The sequence below is a fragment of the Myodes glareolus genome, chromosome 1, assembly GCF_982192425.1.
Source record: "Myodes glareolus chromosome 1, mMyoGla1.1, whole genome shotgun sequence".
Classification (NCBI taxonomy): domain Eukaryota; kingdom Metazoa; phylum Chordata; class Mammalia; order Rodentia; family Cricetidae; genus Myodes; species Myodes glareolus.
The window spans coordinates 141075606-141084877 of record NC_142026.1 but is presented as its reverse complement, the minus strand read 5'-3'; the positions used below and the strand labels follow the sequence as shown (position 1 = coordinate 141084877).

At 44.2% G+C, this 9272-nt stretch overlaps 1 long non-coding RNA gene across 1 annotated transcript; it reads right to left on the bottom strand.

Annotated features, from left to right (window-relative positions):
• Nucleotides 1–852: 852 nt before the first annotated feature.
• On the bottom strand, nt 853–7358 carry LOC146895767 (uncharacterized). Its single transcript, XR_015004872.2, has 4 exons — nt 7091–7358; nt 6160–6328; nt 5537–5660; nt 853–1698 (listed from the first exon to the last, which is right to left on the bottom strand). It is a non-coding gene; the product is annotated as an uncharacterized LOC146895767 (long non-coding RNA).
• Between the last annotated feature and the right edge of the window lie 1914 nt (nt 7359–9272).

Below are 9272 nucleotides of genomic sequence, written 5' to 3'. Positions count from 1 at the left end.
GACTCTCGGCTTGCCAATTTGCAGCCTCTTTGTCTATAACATTTGTTTGAAAATGCTTGCAGAAGTAGACTCAATTTTCAAGTGGAGTTGTGCTGGGGGTTCTAATATGAAAACAGAGATGATTTTCCAATTGCATAAAATTGTAGTACAAGGCCATGGTGATTCAGAGAACACTGAGGCCACCCTGGTAGACATTCCACAGTTGGAGCTCAGGCATAGGCTGTGGTGACTGCGTTATATGGGGCAGATTCTGAATTTCTTCCACGTACCCGGGAATTTCTGATTTACTTACTGTAAGGATAGTTGCAAATAGGAATTATCTTTCAAGAGTATGTTTTCCAACACAGGGGCACTTTCAGATAGCTCCCCAGTGGGTGCTGGCAGGACTCTGACCCTGCACAATTTAAGGAAACTCATAAAACTAAAAAGTTGATCCACCACTCCTTGGTACTTACACAAAAGAGCCCAATCAGTGTTGTTAAATATAGAAGAGGGCGAGGCCCCAGCAGTTGGGTTTGTGAAAAGACTATCATAAAGCTAGCTGACACGGGTGTCTGCCACGGCACTCTCTGTGAGAGCAAAGTGATGGAACCATGTTACGTGTCAATGGCAGGGACACGGAGGACACTGTGGCATAGACACACAGAGTGTTTTCAGCCATGAAGAAAGATGAAGTTACGTCACCTGCAGGGAAATACTGTTGATATCATCATGTCAAACCAATTAAGCCAGTCCCATAAAGACAGACATCACACAGTTTCTCACACTTGTGGTTCCTAGATTTTATAAGTCACATGAAATCATGTATGTATTAAGTAAAAGTTGGGGTGAAGTTGTTTAGGGGGGGGATAGAGCGTTAATGTGAAGGGTGTGTGTGAGAGAACAGATGGGAGAATTGAGGGGAGTGTTCTGCTCATCATAAAATTGTCAACTACACAAAAGATGAAAATACAGGCTATTTAGACAAAGATGTTAATACAAATAGTAAGTTATGGATATCCATTGTCCACCCCTTCAAAAGGCCATACACAGTGCTTGTTTCAGGATGTGTGAATTAACAAAATGTAACATTTTCTGTGGGGGAGATAAAAGTCAGATAAGAAGCATGCAGAGCCTGCTGTCTGCACTGAGACCACCAGTTGCCGCTTCCATCTGACTCCTGTTTTATACCAGAAAAGAAACAGCTTTTCCAAGAGGCTCTGAAAGGGTTCCCCTTGGAGCCCGAGACTCCGATGTTCACAGGACTATTCCATCCATGGGAGCTTCTGAGCCACTGCCTGCATATTCATACCATGCTCACAGATAACAGAAAAAAAGATACACAGACAGGGAAGCAAAATCCTCACTTGGGTTGAGAACAAGGCAAGAGGTTTAACCTTGCTCAAGAGCAAAATTATATAAGGGTGGATGGGTGGATAAATGGAGAGGTGGACAGATGATATCACATGTGGGTGGGATCTTCACTTGAATAGAGCCCATTCATGGCTGCACGGGAGAGCATAGGACGGTCATGGGAGCAGTGCAGCCCCCATAGGGACCTTTCGTGTAAGCCAGAGGAACACACATGTAGAAAGCCTGGAGCTCTATCTCCCTTGCTCACAAGTGCAGCGCCTCTTTGGGAACCCTCTTGTAATGTCCATGAGCTGATCTTGGGGATTCCATTTGATGTGCTGGCAGTTTCTATCCATCTCATTTTACCTGGGGGTGAATACAAACTGCTGTAACACAGTGCTTGACAAGGAACAGCTTGAGCTAAGTCTTACGGTAATTATGAGACAGTGTGTTTAATTTTAAACAGTATTCTTAGGTATGATGAGTGGTTCTTTAAGGCCCATGTCACCATTTAAGTTTTCACTATGTTGTATAAAAGTACATTTGATTTTTGCATATTGACCTTACACCTTAAAATTTTCATTAAATTCACTTGCTACTTCGTTATTTTATGGGCTGCTGAAGGCTTTATGTATAAATCTCATCATAAAATATGAAATTTCTGTATAAATTTCTCCTAAATGTACTTTATGATAAAAAACAAATTCATATCTGATCCTAGTGTGTTGAATGTTTTAAATCACAAATGGACATCTTGCCAAATGTTTTGACTTTGACTGCTGGATTTTCTTACAACTGTTTTGTTTCACTACTCTGACCATTTTAATTGATTGGTTTTCAAATTTTAAACCAATTTAGTCATGGTGTCAAAGTATTCCTGGATTTATTTTCTCGCTCTGTTGTATATTTCATCCACTTATGAGAGTGCTGTGTTGTCTGTTGGTTCTGTACTGATGTCTCCTTGTCTGGTATGTCTGCTATTGCTAGCTTGCGGTTCTCATCCTCCCCTGGTCAGTGTTATTAGGAGTCACAGGAAGTCTTACAGCCAGTGGTTACCTGCACACTGGGGTGTGGCCCCTTATACTACTATATATGCTAATGTAGAGCGTGCGTCCAGATATGGGATTCAGTTTCTGATCTCCGTTTCAGCAGAGGATTCTGATTTGTGAGTCTACCCCTAAATAAATAACTGTCTATTTCTCAATTCTGAGCTAGTGTGGGATTTCTTTTAAGCGTTCTTCCACAATTAGAAGTCTATCAATTTTATTGATTTTCAGATTTTTGACTGAAATCAGCAACACAGGGAAGATGGGTCAACCTCCAGTTGTAAATAAATCCTACCAGAGAGACCAGGGAAACAAACCTGCACTTGAAGTACGGTTCTCCAGTAAGAACTGTAAAACAGAGTAAAAGAGACCCAAACACTTCTTATTAAGAAGAGCTATGTTCTACACTCTGGCTTGCAAAGGTCACTGCTTTTAAGATGGAAATTTGTAAGAAACTGGTTTATATATTCAATTTGGTGTCTGTGTAAATGCCAGCAAGCTTTTCACAGCAAGTGACAAATCAATTTGAAAATTTCCATGAAAACATAGAGACTCAAAATAGTCCATATAATTTTTAAAAAATAAACAAAGGTGAGAAAATTTTGGTTCCTGTTTTGAAAACTTATTTTAAAAATTGATTTAAAAGAAAAGATAAAATACCCATTTGAGGTGGACACAAAGCATAACATTGTCTCTTATCCACATAATGCCAACTGTGAGATAATAAAATCGCGAATCATGTAGAAAGAACAAGGTAGGAACCAAAACAGAAGTGGAATTCCAAACCCATGGCAGAGTCCTAGCTGGGCCTTTGCTAAACACACCAGAATCAAATGAAACGTGTTAAGTCTGTTATTAAACAAATGGGAATTATCAGAGGCAGCAACCTGTGTTTTCCCATGAGGTTAGGAAAAAGTAAAGAGATGAAGCTTAGATTTGGAATCCTTGGGATCCCACATGTTAGTAGGGGGCTGTGAACCATGTGTGTCTCAGATAGATCTGCCAAAATATAGCAGACCATGGACGTTATCCCGAGACCTAGAAAGCCTCCTAAGAACATTCTTCAATTCTCATACATACAACACATACACACACACATACATACACACATACATACACACACATACACACACATACACACATACATACACACACAAGCACACACATAGACACACATAGACACATACACACATATATATGCACACACAAACACATACATATACACACATATACATACACACACACACACACACACACACACACACACACACACACACGTCGTGAGACAGATACAACAGTTCACAGCAAGTTCCACACTGAAATCTATCCGTGTTCAGCAGCAGGGCAGAGTTGCTTTCAGATCTGGCTCCTGTGTGCAATGGACATAGAAAACCAATCAGTGGCGTGCATTTGTTCGCGTGACTCTCACTTTGCAGAGATACAAGAAAGCCACAAATAATATGATCCCATTCTGTGGTACAAGTAGAATGGACTCTGTGTCTTTTGAGGAATGTATGTGTGTTGCTGTAGGATGCTGTCCTCCAGGCAACATGTGGGCCTTGGTCTCTTGAACTCTTGGTAGCTATGGTTACCTGAAGGAGACCTGTAAGACGGTGCCCATTAAGTTCCATGATGGGGGTAGACCATGATGCATGCCCCGGCCCAAGGATAGATAAACAAATGGCTTCTGGTTGCTATGGGAACAGTCCAACAGCAGTGGGACCACTCCTAAGGTGGCCATATTTCCATAGGAATCTCCTCACCCATGCACCTACAAGTAACCGCAATTAAACTCCCTAGTTCGTCAAGCTAGGCCAGAGGGAGGGTGTTCCCATCACTATAATTTGTGTGCTGTCTGGGGTGACTAGACAATTTGTCTCCTCAGGAAAAAAATTGCATACTGTGTACTACCAAAAAAGTAAAGGGTGTTATCCCAGTGGTGGGGGGGCAAAAGACACATAGCTGATTTTCAAGATATAAACGATGCATTTCTCAAGCTGGGGTGGAGGCGTGGGTCCTGGAGCATCAACATTCCTGGATCATACTCATAGTCTGCTATGCACTTCAGTATCATATTTTATCAGGCAATACAGAAAATGCAGACGTGCCCACGAGGAAACACGGACACTAGAGTTCACTGTGGTAATATTTATGGTAATAAAAAGGCGAAAGGATACACACGGTGGTTTATCTGCATGGAGTGCTGATGGGTAACAAGGGCTAGGAGCAGTGGGCTCCCACAAGGTAGGTTAAGAACATGCTGGGCTGAGTGGAGAGGAGGAACATAAACCTGATCTGAGGGAAACTCAGGTTTTCCCGGATGAGGGGGACACTGCTTCAGGAGGGGAATGGACTAAAATTGGACGGTGGTTTGGGTTATACAACTCTGTACTTTTATTTTTAAAGAAATCACTGAGTTGGTTCTACCGCTGCTTTACTAAACCAGCATAATTCCTAACTACATTCTAAATATTTATCTTTATACCCACAGATAAATGTAGCTCTCACCCCTCATAAAAGAAACTTCTCTTTACACCAGATGGAGACCATTACAGAAAACCACAACCGATCAAACTGCCGAGAACAAGCAACCACGCGGAATCCAGCTCCAGGTGATGGATGCATCTAGAGTGCAGCTCCCAAACCTAAGACTCAGGGAACATCACGGAATAGAGGCAGAAAGATCGTAAAAGACAGGAGTCTGCTGTGACAGAGAAGTCATGCTCGTAAAATCTCATCAACGTGGCTGCTTAGACAAGACCTGAACCATAACAACACCAAGAGACACTCTAGCCTGAAAGAGGGAGGGAAAGCTCCCAGGGTCCTAACCCTAAAAAGTACCCCTGTTCTTTTTTTTTCCTTTTAGGGTTGGGACCCTGTGAGCTTTTCCTCTTTCAGAGGTACAGGGGTACAGAGAATGGCAGAAATAATCTTCCCCAATTGGTTATTCATACCAACTGATCAACCCCCAAATCATATATGTGCAAGTGACATTATATGGACTGAGTGGGTTGTGTGTGCATGGAGAGGAGTAGAGGGAGGAAATGATGGAATTTATATTTTAACTTCAAATAAACTAAAAAAATATTACTAACTCAGTCTGGGTAGATGACTCTGAGTACTGGCTGCTATTACGGGAGTTTGCCAGCACCACTCACCTGGCCAGCAGTGGCAGGGTCCAGTGCCTGGTCCCCTTGACTGTTCCTCATGCTCCCCCATGGCAGCTGGTACACCACATCTGGTCATAGAAAGAGCGGGGAAGAAGCAACTCCAGTCTGGGACCTGAGGAAATACATTCCGTTTTAAGTGTGTGACTCATTTCACCTTTGTGGTTAGCTCTCAAGCTCGGAGCAACCTAGCCAGCCCCTCTGCCATCCCCACTGTGGCCACACTGCTCTGAACACTCCAGTCAGTGGCCTCATTTTGTGCTGCATGTAGCAGGCACCAGCTCAACTCCTGGGTCTCACTGCTGCAGGCCACACAGACAGGAGAGCTGGCGAGGCCCCCAACAGTTTTGTCCGTGAGGCTGGTTCACTGCAACTGTGAGACTGCCACTCTGGTGAGAGACCACTCCCAGAGTTCACAGGCAAACATGGGGACCCATGGGAGGGTGAGCAAGACTGGCCTGGGGAATCTTCTCTGCTCCTTCTTCAGTGACGGAAGGCAGAGAGAGAGAGAGAGAGAGAGAGAGAGAGAGAGAGAGAGAGAGAGAGAGAGAGAGAAAGAGAGAGAGAGAGAGAGAGAGAGAGAGAAGGCAACGGCAACACAGGTGGTGGCTCACGTTCACGAGCTGATGCTTGGTACATTGTGCCTCCTGGAAAGACTTTCTGCTTGAAGCTGGTGGCAAGCATGGGCTCCTTCTCTCGGCTCCCTCTTCATTGATGAAAACCGTGCTGCAGCTGAGCTTGTGGACAGGCATGATGACATTTAACTTTGCACCACCAGAAACACTTGAAGAGATTTAAGAGATACTTATCTCAGTTAAATCAAGGGAAATGCTTGGTCCCAAGAAAGCAAACAGCCTCCCTGGAAGAGGCTTTTCTTCACCCCACTCCACCCCCGCCCGTAGGATCTTCCTGAGAACCCCCAGAGGTACTACAGGGCCTCAGTACCCCAGTGTGCCCCGTATCTGGTGTTCTTTGTTTTATCAACACTTTAAGTGTTTAGCAACGTCAATAGAAAGCCGTGATGACAAGCTCCCGGCGGCTCTCATCTCTGGAGACAGTGAGGACAGTGGGTCTGTCTACAGGTGTGCTGAGGGCCACACTGTCACCCAATAAGTCCAGCAAAGAGCCATTGGCCTCCAGGTCAGGGAGGTGTGGAAAATGTCTAGCCCAGTCCCCAGAGTGCTGGGCTCTTACAAGTGTCTGGCAATGATTTGTGAGAGTTGTATAAAGACTCAGTCCCAGCTCCATGCTGTGCCAACGCACTCAAGAAGGCAGAGCTCGGAGCTCAGAGGCCCTTTTTTTTTTTTTATGTTGTAGCTGAAAATGAGCTCTTAAGACCACTTACAACCATGGTGGTTTATGCAGCTGAATAAACACTGCATTTAAAAAGAAAAATTTAAAACTATAAAGTATGACATATTTAATGGGGATGGGGTGATGTGATAGGATCACTCGGCTTCGTAAAACTTTAAATAAAATTAACACACATCACTTTTAATACAGCCATGTCAAGGCATCTTAAAATCGCAAGAAATAAACACATACGGTCTCTCGGCCCCTTTTAAAGCCACACTAACATGTGGATCCTTATCTCCATTTATCAGATGCTTTTTATAGCCTGGGCAGATGACAGAGATCCCATTTCAATGCTGCTAACAGTCTCCTTTGATGTTCTAATCCTGGGAGGTCAGAGGAAGACCCTCCACGAGCCTGGCTCCGGTGCTAGCTGGCGCTTGGCTCTGCTGCAGGCTCTCTGCAAGCTTTCATCCCTTCACCTTCAACCTGCTCCTGCCTTTGAGTCCTAAGACGCTGATGTAAGTCTGGCCTGTTTCATTCCTACTGTGCCCAGGAACATCCTTTCCAAACAGGGGCCCTTTATGGGCTCACTGTAAGACTCAGGGTGGACCAGCAAAACTGCCTCCTTGACTCAAGTACACTTTGCTTCCACCACCTTCCCCTGTGTTGTCTTTGCGAGAAGGTCTTGTCATATAGCTCTGAATGTCTTGGAACCCACTAGGCCAGGTTGGCCACACCATCTTCCTGCCTCAACCCCCTCCATGCTGGGGTTGCTGGCATGTATCACCACCCCAGATTCAGTCTGAATGAATTTTTTGAGGTTTCATTTGTATCGCATAAATGCCATCTGTCTTGAATGTTCAATTCAATAATTTTACTTTACATATCAGTATTTTGCCGGAATGTTTGTGCACCACATACATTCCTGGTGCCCAGATATCAGAAGATGCTGTTGGATTCCTTGAAAAGGGGATCATGCTGCAGGTTGGAGCTCAGAGTACAGATGTCAGTTCTCTTCTAGATGTCCAAGATTGGGGGTCAGCAGGCCAAAGTCAGCCTCCTCCTTGGGTTGCTGGTTGCAGCTCCTTGCTGTGTCCTTATACAGCCTTTCTTTGGCTAACGCCTGCCCTGTGTTCTGTCAGATCTCCTCTTCTAAGACACTGATTGGAAGTAACTCTCGGCAGCCTCACTTAACTGATTCGCCTCCAAAGACCTTAGTGCAGCCGCTGATGTTGTGACATCAGAAATTCAAGGAATATATTTGGGAGATACAATCCAGGCCAGGATACCCACTAACCAGCAGCTACAGAGACAGAAATTGGGGTTTTAGTAAATAATTAGCCTGAGGCCTGCTCTTCTGAGAGTCTTAGGATGGAGCAAGAGCAGGGTAGGTCCCCAGGGAGGACAGAGGACAAGTGGTGGATTGATGACCAAACGGATGCTTGCGAAGTCATCTGCTCTCTCATTTGCAGCCAGTTGGGAATTCTGTGCACACCCTGCACCAGCCTGTTTTCAACTTGTTTTATAGGAACAATGTAGTCATTACAGACTCCCATCCATGCTGTTACCTCTTGTGACTATTTGTGCCACGTGGGCCCTATTCACCGCTCTCTACTTGATGCTTTTGGTGAGCAGAAGTTATTCATTTCATTGAGCTGAGTGGTTTTTATGTCCTGTTTTGTAAATCATTCCTTCCCCCGAGGCCACAAATATAAATCCGAGGTGTCTCCTAACAGCATCTTTGGTTTCCCACTGTTTTACTTATTGCGCAGAGTGGAAGGGATGGGTTGAATTCTGCTTTACTGTTCCCCGAGGTCAGCCATTTGTCTCAGCAACGCTGGAACTGTCCCTTCTCCACAGATCTACAAAATTATTTTCCCAAAGCCTCTGAGACTGTTTCTGAGACTTTATTGTAGTCCAGAAGTTAGTCTTCTTGGAAGTTTTGTGACCCTTCTGTCTATTTTATCCCTCGGTGTTGCTTTGATTTTGTCTTGGAGGCAAAGTTAGGTGTCCTCACCATTCAAAAGCATGTGATACACATGAAGTTCTTCTTGATTTTTCTTAGTTTTAAGTTGAGTTTCTGATATTGGAAATTTTATAATAATTTTATATCTTATATCAAGCTTTTAAAAAATACACTTACAAAAAGCTTGTTTTTCTGCTTAGAGTCTCTTAGGCAGCAGAAATGTTAATGCAAGGCCAGTCTTGCAGATCCTCCAGGATCTCACAGCAAGTATCCTCCAGGATCACAAAGCAAGCATCCTCCGGGATCTCACAGCAAGTATCCTCCAGGATCTCACAGCAAGCATCCTCCAGGATCACAAAGCAAGCATCCTCCAGGATCTCACAGCAAGCATCCTCCAGGATCACAAAGCAAGCATCCTCCAGGATCTCACAGCAAGCATCCTCCAGGTTCTCACTGGAAGCATTG